The sequence below is a fragment of the Pseudorca crassidens genome, chromosome 6 (genome assembly GCF_039906515.1).
Source record: "Pseudorca crassidens isolate mPseCra1 chromosome 6, mPseCra1.hap1, whole genome shotgun sequence".
NCBI lineage: Eukaryota > Metazoa > Chordata > Mammalia > Artiodactyla > Delphinidae > Pseudorca > Pseudorca crassidens.
In genome coordinates, this window is record NC_090301.1 from 35,514,941 (window position 1) to 35,531,841 (window position 16,901).

General features: G+C 36.8%; 1 protein-coding gene across 5 annotated transcripts in view; it reads left to right on the forward strand.

The window, feature by feature from the left end:
- FTCDNL1 (formiminotransferase cyclodeaminase N-terminal like) overlaps positions 1-16,901 on the forward strand; it is a 94,738-nt gene that overhangs the window by 28,180 nt on the left and 49,657 nt on the right. The gene's annotated exons all lie outside the window — the stretch shown is intronic.

Consider the following 16,901-nt stretch of genomic DNA (forward strand, 5'->3'; position numbering starts at 1 on the left):
TCCATTCTGAGATCTCCCCTAGAGGACAAATTTAAGGAAAGCTCAATTCTAAGTTTCCTCGCATATAATACTAGGAGACCAAACTGACCCTGTTGGGATTTGATCCTTTAACTCTATGATTTCTCACTTGAAATTCGGACCATTTAATTGTGCTTTAAGTACTTTAGTAAGGCATTCTTACACTGCATTTCTAATCAGAGAAACATAGATCTGTCCTTAAGCTGTTTTACTTTGCCTTATAATGGTCTCCATTTCCTTTCACGAGGCATTATCTTGATAAATTGCTGTTTTTAAAGATCACTTTGCCTGGAAATTGTGCAATAGATCAGGCACTGAAGATTCTTGTTGGGGTTGAGATTTTGGCCATGTTTTGTAACCTCCCTTCCTGCTGTATTAACATTCCACAATATTCCTGATTTGGCTCTTTGTTTCTAATTTGTATACTGGCTATTAGCAAATTAGACTGGGTGGATTTTCCCAACGATTAAGCATAATCTTTAACTAAACTAAGGACTAAAAAGCATACAAGAATATTATTATACTCAAAAAAAAAAATCCACAGAGTACTCAAACTCTGTTTAAAAAAAGAAAGAAATAGAACGGTCCTGTAAGTCAGGTCACATTCCTTGAATTCAAATGTTAATAATTATTCCCAATGAAAATTACTGTGGTAATTGGTTTATAGAGGTGTGTTAGAATTTGCATCACTTACCCACATTTATCCCTAGAAATCTAGCAGTAGTTTAAAGAAAACTTACACAGTAATTTGTCTGTACTTATTACACTTGGAGGAACACTTATAAAACACTGCACATAAACAAAATACAAAGCAGGCTCATCACTATGGAGTACAAGTTCTTAGAGTGACAATAATTAGTATAAAAAGAGCAGTGTTGGCTCTACTGAGGTCTACCATTTCCTCAAAAGCAAAGGAGCAATTTGGAGGAAAGCTATCAAAATTAGTCCCCATTATCAATGAGTTGATTGTTAAATAATGCCCTGAACTAACTTTGAAATAGCAGATGGGTATGTATTTCTTGAAGTCAAGAAAACACCTGTCTGTTAATTTTTCTGTAGTATTAGATTTATACCTCTAACAGAGGATTAAAAGTCTACTTTGTAATTATCAAGCACAAATCTCAAATTCGTATTTAAAAATAAAGTTAATGTCATGCCCAAAGTCATGGAGAAATTTAGAAGTGGTGTTTAAAATAGAAATTTAGACTACTGACTTGAAATCCCATGCTCTGACCACCAGACCACATGCCTGCCCAAGGATACTTACATTTTTTACTGAGTTATTCTTCTTTGTAATTAGATGCAGTGATTAGAGTGTCTTTTGCATTACTCTGCATTTTTCTTTTAAGTCAGGGTTGTAAGCCACACAGGGCACTGTCCCTTATAAAATTAAACAAGGGATTTTCAATCTTGCAATACAATCTCTTGATATTTGTTTATAGGTTTCACACATCAAAAAAACAATGAAATCTGTAATTTTTCAAATTACAATCCTCTCATTCTCTAAGTTATGTGCCTATGAGAATCTGCAAATCTTTTGAAGAGAATGTAATCTTTATGCTTACAAAATGTAGGCTTTCATATTTGGGTACAATTACAAATCAAGGCTTTTTACCCCATAATAATCAGTTTCTCAAAGTTGTGGGTTTTCCTCATTTGAAAATAAATTAATGGGAATTTAAAAATATAATCCATCCAGTTATTAAGTCTTTTCAGTCTTTAAAATTAGAAACCATTTCTATTCTCAATCTCCAAAGAAGCAACATCAGAAAGTACCTTATACTATAGCATATTACAATTTAATTTTTTTGATTGAGGAAATAAAAGTAAACAGCTAAAACCAGCTTAATTTAAATTAAAAAAGGGAGAAAACTTTTATGTGACTGTTTATTATTTTATTTTTTTTCATGACAGACATATTGTGTGCTTAAATATTGAGTTTTTCTCTATCAAGTACCTGTCAAGAGAGAAAGTCAATTTTGGAACAGCCAAAACTCAAAATACTGCAGACGGCTTTCTAAAGGGATTCAAATTAGATAGTATTCAATGTTGCAAAAAGCAATGATAACTTTTATAGCTTTAAACACCAGTTTTAAATTAGAGATTGATATATAAGGGAACTAATTTTGCATAATCACTCATTTTAAAATAATACATTATAGTTACTAAATTATACACTACTTTTATGTAGAGACATACATATTTTCTGAATGCTGTCATGTAATTATTTAGAAATTTTATTCTCAAAACCATGAGTTTTGGACACAGGTTACTTTTTTTCTATTAATACTTTATTTTGAGAGGAAAATATGGCCATTCACATTTTTTTCCAGAACTTCCTGGAGCAATCTGCAGGGCAACGAGTGGGAATTGGGGCGGGGGGTGGCATTTGACACATGTAAAACTTGTTAACCATTATGTAAGAAGCGTGGATCCTTTGTGAGGGTGTAAAGAGTTTCTCAGAGGGAAAATGAAGTGGAACCAGGAGCATCAATGCCCAAAGAGGTAACTTTCTGACTAGTGTTTGCCTCTTTGTCAAAACTCTAGAAAATAATTTCGGAGAGCGGGTTCTTTGTCTAATTTGCTCAACACTGTACCTCTGGTGTCTAGAACAACAAATATTTGTTGAATGAACAAAGGAGTATATGAATGGATGAATAAGTAGTGATTCCTTTGCACACCTTTTAAATCAAGTTGCCAAATTAACGTTAATAGTCATGGGTAAACTGAAGATAATCCCACTGATCAGTGAGGTGAGTGGTATAGGAAGTAGACATACTGAAGATATTTGAGAGAACAGAACCATGACTGGGATCAGGGAGTCTTGAGGGAAAATGGCCACTTGGGTAAACTGACTTTTCCAAAGCAGATGTAAGTCATGGGAAGACCAGTGATCTATTGACATCAAAAACCTCCTCTTAAAATTATGGATGAGGGAATTCCCTGGCAGTCTAGTGGTTAAGACTCCACGCTTCCATTACAGGGGGCACAGGTTTCATCCTTGGTCAGGGAGCTAAGATTCTGCAAGCCTCACGGCACAGCTGATTAAGTAAAAAATTATGGATGAAATATGATAGCTGGGCTTTCCTTTAAAATCATACTTTGAGGGGTAGGGTGGAGGGAACAGGAAAAATAGATGTGGTATAGATGAAAGAAAATTGGCTACATGTTGATAATTGTTGAAGCTAGGTGCATGGGATCCATTATACTCTTCTCTACTTTAGAGTTTGAATTTTTCTATAAAAATAAACAACCACACATCCTTCCACTTAAGAGTTTGACATAATAAACATTTATACTGCCTGATAGGTAGATATAGTCTCATCTTAGAAACCCTTCTTATAATATGTAGATTAAGAAAAATTTTTAAAAGGTTTGTCTTCATGACAAAAAATTACTTTTAGCACTAGATGCAACAATTATGATGGAAATTGTTACCATATCACTAATATCAGGTTTTTAATAATCTTGGGGAAAAGCTAAGGAGCTATGCATAGACTTATTTTACACAAAGCCCAAGTCATCCTCAGCACATCTTTGCACTTACTTGGACAAGGGCTGAGGAAGTCAAGGAGATTATTGGAAAGGTAACCAAATAACCAAGGTAACCTTGATAACCCACCTGCTGTTGGCCATCTGCAGAAAAGACTTAGGTGGGGCCTATCATCAGGTGCTGGACTCAGACTTAGGCCACTGAGGCTGCTATAACAAAATACCACAGAGTGGGTAGCTTATAAAGAACAGAAATTTATTTCTCACAGTTCTGGAAGCTGGAAGTCTGACATCAGAGTGCCTTTGTGTTTGGGTTCTAGCGAAGGTTCCTCTTCCAGGTTGCAGACTGAAGATTTCTCTCTGTATCCTTTTATAAAGGCACGAATCCTATGTGTGAGGCCTCCACCCTCATGACCTGGTCACATCTGAAAGGCCCCACCTCCTAATACCATTAGCTTGGGCATTATGTTTTCAACATATGAATTTTGAGGGGACACAAACATTCAGACAATAGCAAACCCTTTAGTGGTTTTCCATTTATCTTAAAATCTAATTCCTTAACAAGTGACACATGTATATCCCTGCCTCTTCAGGGGGGTTTTTCAGGTCTTTTCAGGTCAGTGATTTGTGACTTCATAAATAAACAGTCTAATATATATTAAGTAATTAAGTTGAATGAGTTTGAATTCTCAATTTATCTTTAGGCACCATCATAAGTGATGTGATGCATTCAGATAAGAGATGATGAGAGGAAAATGAGGTGATTTTTTTCCTATTCAAAGGATATTTTCACTAAGATTGATTTGAAAATGTTTGACATAAAAGTTAAAAGAAAAACCCAGCTATATGTTACAGAGTCCTTGGGGCAGGAATTATCTCTCCACAAGTACCTTTTCATTTTCTCATAGCACTTAATAAATAATTCTGTTACACAGTAGGCCCCAACACCTTTCTTTGCAACTGTTACCAACGCTATCACCATCCAGTATGACATGAAAAGAAATGACTCCAATCTTTAATAGTATTAACCTGAAATTTTAAAAGCCAGTCTTGTTATTGAATTAAGAAAATATACAGTGGCATCAGTACTAAAACTGAAAAATCATTACTGTAACAGAACAAGGTCGAAATTAAGTGAGCTGTTCCCTTCAAACAGTACCTTAACTCTAGTATTCATTTTCCAGCTGATCCCTCAAATCTACTTACAAGAAGATAGGTTTATAATTCAAATATTAAGGAAGAGGAAATCTAATTTTGACCTTGAGTCAGATTGATGCCCAAGGGAGTTTATGGTTTTCTTTACTTTATAAGCTGTAATTGCAAATACAGTTTTCTTCATCTGAAAAACTATTCCACCCTGAAATTTTCAAACAAAAATAGTTTGCAGAAACGTTGGCAAAAGACATCTTCAAAGGAAACTAACTAGTTTGAATTAGAGAAAGAGGAGAGGGATGGTGGATATTTTTAAAGGGATTATGTTTTCAATATTTTGGGCACTCTAATTCCTGTTGCTTTTTTAAAAAACATTTCTCATTTAAAATTATAAGTAGATTAGTAATTTAAATGTGCTTAATTTTTAAATAAGATAAAAATAACATGAATGTGTATAAGATAACTGTAAGAGAAAAACATGAAAATCTTTTCTTTAAATATTAAATAGAAACAACGTTGTCATCAGTAAATGCCATAAAATACTAAAATATATGGGTCCGTATTATGGCATTAATAAAGATATAGAAATGGTATGAAATTCATTTACCAAAAATATTTTGATTATTTTAATTAGAATATTTGATAATATATCATGTACAATGCCAATAAATAATGTTGGTTGCCTCAACACTACACAATACTGCCTCATGTATCTATAGGTTAAATTTAAAACCATGCCTAAGTTTGAGATTAACTGACTCATCACCTTTGCTACAACTGTTGCCTAACATTCAACATAAGACAGGTCAGAATTCTGGTTTTATGAAGTTAGTATATATTTCAGTAGGTGAGGCTTTAGTGTAAAGTAAGAGATTAGCATTAAGTAGAAATGTTATCCCTTTCTTATCTTATTGCAGCAGGTTCCAAATCCTTAACTGATCTTCTCATTTCTTGTAAATATATAACTCTTTTCTCTGTGTGTGTGTGTATATTTTTAAAAAATTCTCACACTCAAATACTTTTTATTCCGGTGAATATTGAACATGGACTTTCATTACCAAAGCCATGTTTGAACAAGGTATCACAAAGGAACCCACCCAATTTGTCTCGTGTTCTTAGTTTACCTTTGAATTACCTACAATGATAGTTTCAGTATGAAAACAGGAGATACCTGAATCTTTGAGAGTACCTAAATATTGGAATAAGGTAGTACATGTATCCGCTAAATGGTCATCCTCATGTTAAAGAGAAAGTTCAGAGGTTCTTATTTGTTTCTAGGAAGAAATAATTAAATACCATAAAAACAAGGGAGCTGGAAAACCTATCCAGAAGCATCACATCTCCAGGAATGGCTTCTGTGTCAGATCAGGCTGAAATAGGTTTAGAAAGATAAAGCCATTTCCCAAAACGATAGCTCCCCCCACCACCCCCGAAAAGTTCTGCCAGATTAACCAAACCAAAATAAACTAAACCAAAACAAAAACAGTCAAAAAATAAAGATAAAAGTGGATTTCATAATCATTAAAATTATAATGGCCATTGTTAATATCCAAGAAAACAATATACCATGTGGTGAGATCCAAACTTATTTTGTTTGTGGAAAACTTAGCATCTCAAGGAATATATATTCTGCAGGCCCTCTTCAGGAAAAGATTGTTTAAAGATATATGATTTATAGAAAGGTTCAGAAAATTGAAACCTAGATTTTTGAATAGTTAGAAGTAGGCGCTATCCTCTGAAATTTGAAGAAAATATTTACAAGTAAAATGAACTCTTTCTGCAGAGATGTGTTATATATGGAAAATAAATGGTATTAAGTTTAAAAACAACATCTTCTACCTTTGATAACTAGGAAGAGAAGTTAGAGATGGTCTTATTAGATCCCTAAACTATGCAGGGCAACACTATTCAAATCATCCCTTGGTACCACTCCCAAAAAGAGAATATGGAGGTGGGGCTATGCTCCTACCCAATAGGACAATTCATAGAATCTTAACCTATTAAGCTGGAAATGACATTACAGAATACCTCGTCCAGCTCCCTCATTTTACAGATATGGAAACTGAGGTGCAGAGAGCCTGAGTCATTTTTCCAATGTTATACACTTGGTGACAGGCTGGAATAAAAATACGGCTTCTTGGGGCTTCCCTGGTGGCGCAGTGGTTGAGAGTCTGCCTGCCAATGCAGGGGACACGGGTTCGTGCCCCGGTCCGGGAAGATCCCACATGCCGCGGAGCAGCTGGGCCCGTGAGCCATGGCCGCTGAGCCTGCGCGTCCGGAGCCTGTGCTCCGCAACGGGAGAGGCCACAACAGTGAGAGGCCCGCGTACCACACACAAAAAAAAAAATACGGCTTCTTGATCTATGGTCTGCAGTTTGTTCCACTACGCAATATTGACTAATCTTGGTATCTACTCAAAGCCAGAAATGTGTTATTCATAGCATTAACTGACTTCTTACAGAGATAATGTGGGTTAAAGAGAGCTAAATGCCATTGCAATTATTGTCATTGTGGTTGTTAGATTTCACTTCCTGATCCACCTGCTGGGGCTCTATTTTAAGCCACACAGGCAGGCAAAGTAGTCCACTGTCCTGTACCATAAATAATTACTTTGGGGTCAAAACAATTATGTGAAGTTTCCTGCAGGAAGATTTCTTCTCTTTTTAACACCCTTGCCTTCTCCCATTTCCCAATGTAATAGTAACTTATCTTAGGAAGAAAGGAGCTTGGATATCCAATTGCCCTGGACTGAACCCCACTGTCAATTCTTCCATTTGAAGAGATGAACAAAGGATATGATCAAGGAACAAAATCTTTTAGTGTATGGCTATGCTAAGTTTATCTCATGGAGAAGAGAAGAAGATTGTATACTGGGATGGGAAAAACAAATAAGAATTATAACCAATTAAACATTTTGTCTATAAAATTAGATTTTAATTACATCTGCTAGTAGAAGTGCCTTTTCCGTATCAGTAATCCCATGTAGGTTCCCAGCACTGCCCTGAGAATTTGATGATCCTGACAGTTTATGCTTGAATATTTTCTTTCAAGTCAGAAAGGAAAAATTCAGATGTTTGAAAAAGAGGAAGAAACTTCAAGTCTATTGTGTTTTGCATCATCATCTTTCAATTTTACTCTCCTTTTAGATTTAGAATAGAGGCATATAAATACATATTTAGGCCAAATAGCTTAGTATTATCTCAACAATTTTCAGAGGCTGAAGCTAGATATCATCATAGAATAAACTTCTTTGATATAAGAAGAAATGTGAAATGTAATTGCAATTACCCTTTTACAATAAAAAAATCTTGGTAAACAAATTTAAAAGTTTGATATCATGGTACAGAAACAAATATCTGTATTATTATCAATCTATTTCCCTATTTCTCAATTTAAAAACTTAGAAGTTCTTTTTCGTCTATATAAGATCATCAGCTTTCACAATCTTCCTTAATTTTGCAACACTTTGCTCTTCCAATACTTCCAGCACACAAGGAGCTTTTAATTCCAAGTTATAGCTGTGCATTCAAAGTGAATATTCAAATATTAACCAGTGCATTAGAATATCCTTCATTGTTGGCATTATGCCCTCCTTTGCTGACTGTACAGATGCAGATATGATGATGACGATGTAGGTATGTAGCTATTTGACTTTCCAAAAGCCAAAGGGCAGGCTGTAGTTGAAGCCAAATAGAAATGTTGACCAAATACCAAAGTCAAAGTCAAACTTACACTAAGTCTCTAATTCAGAGTTTGGTAGAACATTTCAATAAGCAAAGAATGTCCTAATTTTTTAAGTTTCTCTATTCTCTTTTCGTCCTTTTTGGAGAAATAGCTAGACATTTTAAACTGAAATCAGTGAATTCCTCTAAAATCCACAAGATGGTGCTATAAAGTGGCATTTAGAAAAATTTTAAAAACCATATGCCTTCTAGGTGCAATTTTTAGGCAGGACCAAATAAGTAGCATTTAATAGCATACAGTATAGATAAATGCTATTTTTAAAAAAGCAGTGTAAACCAGATTCGTTGATATAAGGAAGGCATACCTTTACTCCTAATGTTGCTTTCTAATAATTTATCCCATAAATTATACTTCTATTAACTCTGTTATTGATCTCAAGTTTTAAGAATATATTGTGAGAAGACTGAGAATTGAACTTGGATCTCACTAAGTGTTAATATGAAAAGTACCGGACTGAAACAGAGACCAGAGTTCTAATCTCTGCCCTCCACCTGAATTGCTGCCTCCAGCCATCATTCCGTCTATTCCTGCTGTTCCTAACCAAGGGCAGTTTTACCCCTGGGGACATTTGGCAATGGCTGGAGGCATTTTTGATGGTCACAATTTGGGCGGGGGGAGGTTGCTGCTACTGGCATCTAGTGGTGAGAGACCAGATATGCTGCTAAATATCCTACAGTGCACATGACAGCCTCCACAACAAAGAATTATCCTCCCCTAAATATCAATAGTGCTAAGATCAAAAAACTTGACCTATCTGTTCACTCCTTTGTTGGTTTGTCTGTTCATTCATTAATTAGTTCATGCATTTATTCACTTATGTGTATACTTATCTACCCATCAGTCCATTAGTTCATCTCTTCTACAAATTTTTATAAAGTGTCTATGATTCAAGACTGGACTAAACTCTAGGGATTAAAAAGACAAGAACTACTTTATTACTGTTCAGCCTAACAGGGAAAAGAGACACTTATGAAATAACAATAATATGTGATCAGTGTTTCAGTGGTAAGATGTTCTGAGAACACAGAAAAGTATGATGAATTTTGGAGAAGAGGACAGAATTCAGGAAGGCGTCATACAGGTGGAGATTGTTTATTAGGTGGGTGGAGGGTGGTCATAGAATAAAATTTTGAGCAAAGCACAAGCAAAGCCAGAGACATATAGTAGTTTAAATTGTGTTGGGTGAGCAGTATACTGTTGCAGTATGAGATTAGACTGAGGAGGAGGGTTAGGAAAAGGAAAGGAGAAAAAGCAGATGGGGCCCCACTGAGAAGGGCCTTGGATTCCACCTCCAGGCATTGATTTTTTAAAACAGAAGAGTGATATTAGACATGTGGCAATCACTTAAACTTTTTAGTTTCACACCCTTAGAGTGTCTGATGAGATATATTTCAGGTTTCCTTTTAGCTTTAAAACTATGTTTTATAATTATAAAGCCAATCCATTAGAAATATTAAATACTGTATATTCTTTAATTTATATTATAACCATCAATAAAAATCACAATATCTATGAAGAAAATATCTTTTTTCATACACAAAATTTGTATTATCACAGATATTTACTTTCATTATAATGAACAAAATATAATATATTCCTATTAATATATTTGGTGTTTATTTTAAGGCTGGACATACTTGAGAAGATCAAGCTGTCTTACAGAATATACAGTCTTCTGATTCGTTTATTCCTATATCAGTAACTACTTTAGGTTGACCCAGGATAAATTTTTAAAATATCTTTTCCACACACAACCTTCTCTATTATTTGTGCTTTTATCAATAAGTTTTAGATAATCTAATTAGATTGGAGTAGTTTAACATATGTTTTATAATTTGAATAATTACTTCAAAAATGTATTGCGGTCTTTTTAAAAATTTATTTATTTATTTATTTATTTTGTGGTACGCGGGCCTCTCACTGTTGTGGCCTCTCCCGTTGCGGAGCACAGGCTCCGGACGCGCAGGCTCAGCGGCCATGGCTCACGGGCCCAGCCACTCTGCGGCACGTGGGATCTTCCCGGACCGGGGCACGAACCCGCGTCCCCTGCATCGGCAGGCGGACTCTCAAACACTGCACCACCAGGGAAGCCCCCTAAATTTATTTTTTTCATTGAAGTATAGTTGATTTACAATGTTTTGTTAGTTTCAGGTGTACAGCAAAGTGATTCAGTTTTTTTATACATGTTTAAAATATATACAAAAGAATATATATGTATATTCTTTTTCAGATTCTTTTCCCATATAGGTTATTACAAACTATTGAGTATAGTTCCCTGTGCTATACAGTAGGTCCTTGTTGCTTATCTATTTTATATATAGTAGTGTGTATATGTTCCTCCCAAATTCCTAATTTATCCCTCCCCCCACCTTTTCCCTTTGGTAGCCATAAATTTGTTTTCTATGTCTGTGAGTCTGTTTCTGTTCTGTAAATAAGTTTATTTGTACCATTTTTTTTAGATTCCACATATAATAATATCATATGATATTTGTCTTTCTCTGTCTGACTTACTTCAATTAGTATGATAATCTCTAGGTCCATCCATGTTGCCGTAAAAAACATGGGGTCTTTTATGTCTTACATTGATAAATGAAGAAAACTCAAAGATTAAGAATTGTTTGAATTTTACTTGAGTAAATTAGTAGCAATCAAGTGGATATTTGATTTACAAAATGTATTTTCATTACATATTTTTCATTTAATATTTTAACACTTGTAATATAAATTCAGCTTTAAAATATGGGTAGCTGAGACCGCTGCTACAGACCAGTTCTGTTGTCATTCAGAATTTAAGCCCATTGATCAAATGGCATAACATGAAATAAAAGAAAAAAAATTGGATGGGGAGTGCAACAAAGAAAAATGGGCCCCATATCTAAATAAAATACAAAAATCTCCTATGGGGAACACTGCCATCCTTTTGCCCCAAATACAGAAATGAAAACACTGATGTCAAAAGTGACAGAGGCACTGAGAAGGGCAGGGCTGTATTACAGTCTTCTGAACTGGTTAATGATACAGTAACCAAGCCGCTTTTATACTTGCCTGTTGTCTGACTATAATTGTCTACTCTATTTGATTGCATCTTCTTGAATCCTTTTTTCTCCTTCCCCCAAATCTTTATCCATCTGGTTTCTGTACCACATTTCCACAAGTATTAATTAAAACCCTTGATGGATCATTTCAGATTTGAATATCCATTCATATTTATTTTCCTCCACAGAAATTACTATTAAAACCAATCCAATAATTTAAAAAGCAGTGTGGGACTTCCCTGGTGGTGCAGTGGTTAAGAATCCGCCTGCCAATGCAGGGGACACAGGTTCGAGCCCTGGTCCGGGAAGATTCCACATGCCGCGGAGCAACTAAGCCCGTGCGCCACAACTACTGAGCCTGCGCTCTAGAGCCCGGGAGCCACAACTACTGAGCCCACGTGCCTAGAGCCCGTGCTCTGCAACAAGAGAAGCCACCGCAGTGAGAAGCCCGCGCACCGCAACGAAGAGTAGCGGCCGCTCGCCTCAACTAGAGAAAGCCTGCGCACAGCAATGAAGACCCAACGCTGCCTAAAATAAATAAATAAAATACATAAATTTAAAAAAGGCAGTGTGGATTTTCCACAGTGCTTGTGTTTTGAGAGTGTCATGGACTCGATTCAAGATAGGAGGTTAATCTTCAAAAGATGAGAACTTTGTATAATGTTACAAAAAGGGTTTCAAGCCCCACAAAAGGGGTTGAAATAGTCAGTGGTTTTCAAAGGCACCTTAGCATTCAGAGAGGAGCCTTGGAAGAAGCAGTAATGGGGGCAAAGTGTAGGACTGCAGGGACACCCCCAGTGCCCACCCCTAACCCCACTTCATCATAAACTCTGCTTCCACCTCTACTGCCTATTTGTTCCAGATCCAATATTGTTTGAACAAACATTACAAGGAGGTGCCAGATGATTTCTAAGGTCCCTTCTGACCTGAGGTTCTATGAATTTTTATTTTCAAATCTTTTTCAAAAACATAGAACTTCAAGTAAAAACTGTCAGTAATAACTGAGAGGCACAAGGTAGGATAAAGAAAACATTAAAAACAACAGAACCAAAAAATTTAACTTTTCTACTTCTTCCTATGAAATTAGACATTTTCTACTTAAATGTAGTGAAAAGACACAATTTTTAAAAGTTAAATCCCTTCAAACACTGAGATATACAGTAAAAGACAAACAGATCAGCAGGAAAACCTTAATTCGAACCTTCAGTTTGAATGTCCTACAGAGACAGACCTTGTAGATCTGCCCAAGAGCAGGAGAACTGGTTCTCTCCAGAAGGGGTCCTTTTCAAAGCAAGGGATGACACGTGGGAATTAGGGCATGCAGACATCACAGGATGCTTCTGTTCAGGGTCTCTGATTCCAGTGCATACGGGAGATTACCCTCTTGGTGTCAGTAAGAGTTGATATTCACTTAGATATACATACATAGGACATTAAACAACAGTAGCACAGAAGTGCCTACAAATGCACAGAGTGTGACTGGACACTACTGGACTGTCACAAGATGTGTCATTTTTCTTAATAAAAGTTGGCAGTCATCACCCCCGGTTGGATTTTTTTTTTTTTTTGCTGCATTGGGTCTTCGTTGTTGTGCACGGGCTTTTCTCTAGCTGCGACGAGCGGGGGCTACTCTTTGTTGCGGTGCGCGGGCTTCTCGTGGTGGCTTCTCTTGTTGCAGAGCACGGGCTCTAGGCACGCAGGCTTCAGTAGTTGTGGCACGTGGGCTCAGTAGTTGTGGCTCGCAGGCTCTAGAGCGCAGGCTCAGTAGTTGTGGCTCACGGGCTTAGTTGCTCCGTGGCGTGTGGGATCTTCCTGGCCCAGGGCTCAAACCCGTGTCCCCTGCATAGTAGGCAGATTCTTAACCACTGTGCCACCAGGGAAGCCCTGGTTGGAATTCTTAAGTAAATATTTATTGATTAAACCTCATAATGTAACAAAAATTCATGTTACTTAGGGGACAGCGTTTCTAAACATTCTCAGCATTTTTCTGGAAATAATAAATACATTTTGTGAATTATAATAGTTTTAGAAATAATCTTAATGTAGTCCCATAAATTAAGACACATTTTCAGCAAAAACTCAGTCTATTTTAGGGATTGCTCTTCATCTGCAATAAAACTAATAGGTATAAAAAAAACAAAAAACAGCTTTGGAGAGAGGCTCTGGGAGACACTTCATTCCATTCAACACCTAGCCTCCATAATAAAGGAATGCACAATGGAATGACCACAGGGAAGGCGGTAAAGGAAAGGAATGAATTAAGGGGTGAATGGATCATAGACTTACTTTTTTGCCCAGTTACATGAGATATTCCGGCTGTGAAGGAATAGAATGAATGCATAACCAGTGATTCCAATTTTGAGCTAATAACTATGCTTACATTGTACTCTACTGGTTTTTCATGATAAAGAAAAATAAAGAGATCAGCTAACTAGAGAGGAAGAATCCAACCCATATTGTGTAAAGGGAAAGACATTTCCCAAATATTAAGAAGAAAACTTCTTAATTCTGGGAATTTTGCTGTTTTTTGCCCCTTCATTAAGACAAAAGTGGCTAGAGATCCATTTCCCATAATTAAAGATGTAAGGGCAATGGTGTTATTTCTGTTAGTTGCTGTAACTTCTTTGGATATCAAACTCCTTTTCTTCATTTAAAATAAATGACTAGCATAGCTTCCTCCACTCCAAACTAAATAAGGCAGCAATTTTCTATTTTAGAAAATGACTAATAGAACACATATTTCATAATGTCACATGATTCAAATAATTTATTACTCAGAAGCAATTAAAACCACTTCTGCACTTAACTTGTCCTAGAATGACAACTGAAGTCCCTCTTTTTTAATTCTTCATTTATCAGACCACATTTATATGGAAGAAGAAACAAAATCTTCTCAGGTTCCATGAGGAGGGAAGAAGGCAGAATGAAATCTGACATAGTGTAAAAATATGGTGAAAGTGTAATCTTAGAAAAATTGCACAAGGAATTAGACTTCTGTCTTTTTTTTTCTTTTTTTTTTTTTTTTTTTGGCTGTGCTGCCCAGCTTGGGGTCTTAACCCCTTCCCCCCACCCCCAACAGGAATAGAACCTGTGCCCCCTGCAGTGGAAGCTTGGTGTCCTAACCACTGGACCACCATGGAATTCCCTACACTTCTGTCTTTCTAAGGGAAATTCTCTACTCATATTTCCCTGAACACAGATAAATGCTAGAATATGAAAAGAGAAAAAAGATTCATTGTATTAATTAAAATGTTCTTTAAAACAGTATTTCAAAATTCCACAGCACAGTAGGCAGCTTTCTAATTACCGTATTCTGAAATGCATCAGGTAAGTAGGTAGTGAAATGGATTAAGTTAGTAAAGTTGATTCTTTTGCCTGTTCTAATAAGGGCTTGCCTTCTTTTGTGATAAGTTGGCCGAGTCTCCTATATATGAAACTCTTGAACAAACTGTAAATTATATGTATCCGCTGGCCTGGAAATTTCTACCCTTGATATATTTGTTTTTGTTGCCCATTTGGGGGGCCAGAAGAGAGTATGCAGGCGAGGCAGAGTGGTGCAGTTTCCACTCAACCCTACAAATCAGAAACAGGCTGGCATGAAGGGGAACACAACCACAGGGCAGGGATCAGGGTGAGGTGAGTGTGAGTGAGTCAGCAAGTGCAGGGTAGGATCCTGCTTCACTTAAAATTCTGATGTTTTGTTTAGCACTGATTTCTTATTTTGTCTCAATTTTGACTTCTTACAATATTGCATTACCGAATTTTTTGGCACCCACTTACATTTTGTGCCCAAGCTGAATGCCTCCCTCGCTCACCCTAGTCCTGGCTTCTTCAAGCAGTACTGGGCTCTGCATTCAAGTAGAGCCACACTATGGAGCCACACTACAGCACAGTCTCTCCCTTTTACCCGCCTCGACTCTGACGGGCCAGGGAAGGCTTTTACAAGAGCTACGTTCTCCCTGCTTGCAAAACTGAAAATGAAGAGCACAGGAAAGTGTCTTCTTTGTCTCATAGGGAAGCTATGGGAGTGTTAGGAAGCAGTCGTCATTGATGGAACTGACACTGGGACTTTTAGCTGTTCTCTCTTCTAGTACTTATTTGTTTCTGGACAGGATCCATGATGAGTAAAAGAACTAATGCCCTGAATGTGGATTTATTAGCAGGAGAAATGAGGAGTCAGAATAACACATTCACCCAAAAAGTATGAAAAAAATCCCTCCAAAGCATGCTAAGTTAAATAAAAATGAGAGGCTTGATATACATACATTGTAAATGTGACATAATCTCTTTTAAAGCATGAAATGGGCAAGATTACATGTGATAGAGCTAAACTAACACCAAGGGTACTTTTCCATTCTTGAAGAGATCAAAATAATACTTCCAATCTCATTGCTAAACTTCTCATCAGCCTTGCTGGTATCTGTCTCCTTGTCTTTTAAAAAAAGATATGCTTACAGTCTTCAGGCAGGGGCAGATGCTGCCCCCCTTCCAAAAGAACACTGGGGCCCTGTTTCCTCTCCATTTGTGTTTGACATGAGTAGAGTGGAGAAAGGGACTAAAGTTTACTGAGTAACTCCTCTGTGTTGATGCTTTTGGAAGCATTATCTTACCTGATGCCCTGGCAGCCCTGGAAGAGAGAGTGGTTCTCACAAAGAGGATTAGGAGATGCAGGGAGGAAGATTTAGTCCTGGCAGGTGCTACAGCTAGAACCATGAAGCCCCTAGGTGTCATACTATTTTCTCTGGAGGGATATGATAAGATTAGGTGTAATGTTACTACTCTGTCTTTCGTTTTAGCAAGTCATCTCATCATAGGATTGTTGGAAGGGTGAAATACAGGGGCTTCAGTTCTATTGTCTTCCATGGAAAGAAACTTTGAATACTGCAGAACTTTTTGGAAATTGAAAGTTAAAGCTATAGGCAATAAAATTTCTTGAAAGAAGAGAAAGTTGGGGATGTTGATCTGGTTAAACAGCTCTCAAAATTATCTGCTGACATTAGATGGGTATTGGTTTTTAGGCATTAACATGAGTATAAATCTATTTTATGCATTTCTATGCAAAGTCAATAGAAAAAAACCCTAAATATATATTTAATTCCTTAGGGTCCCAAAGCATTTTGAGGATTTAAACTGATAAACCAACCTCAAAGGGACTGATTCTTGCAACTAAAACACAGACACCTCTGGGGTGAAATGTGGCAACAGTTTGACAGGCATAGCAGTAGCTTAGGCCAGAAAGGATTTATCCAATTAAAATTATGGGATGAATTCTGGCTGGCAGAATGTAATTACCAGCCTTGGAATGGATCCAGGATCCTGAGGTTAACACCCCTCCTCTTGCCAACAACCCTCCTACCTGCCAACACTCCGAGATGGAGAAGGCTGGATCTGACACAATCGCACATAATACTGTTGTGACATCTAAGTACAATGATGATGATGTGAGAAGCATCATGAACC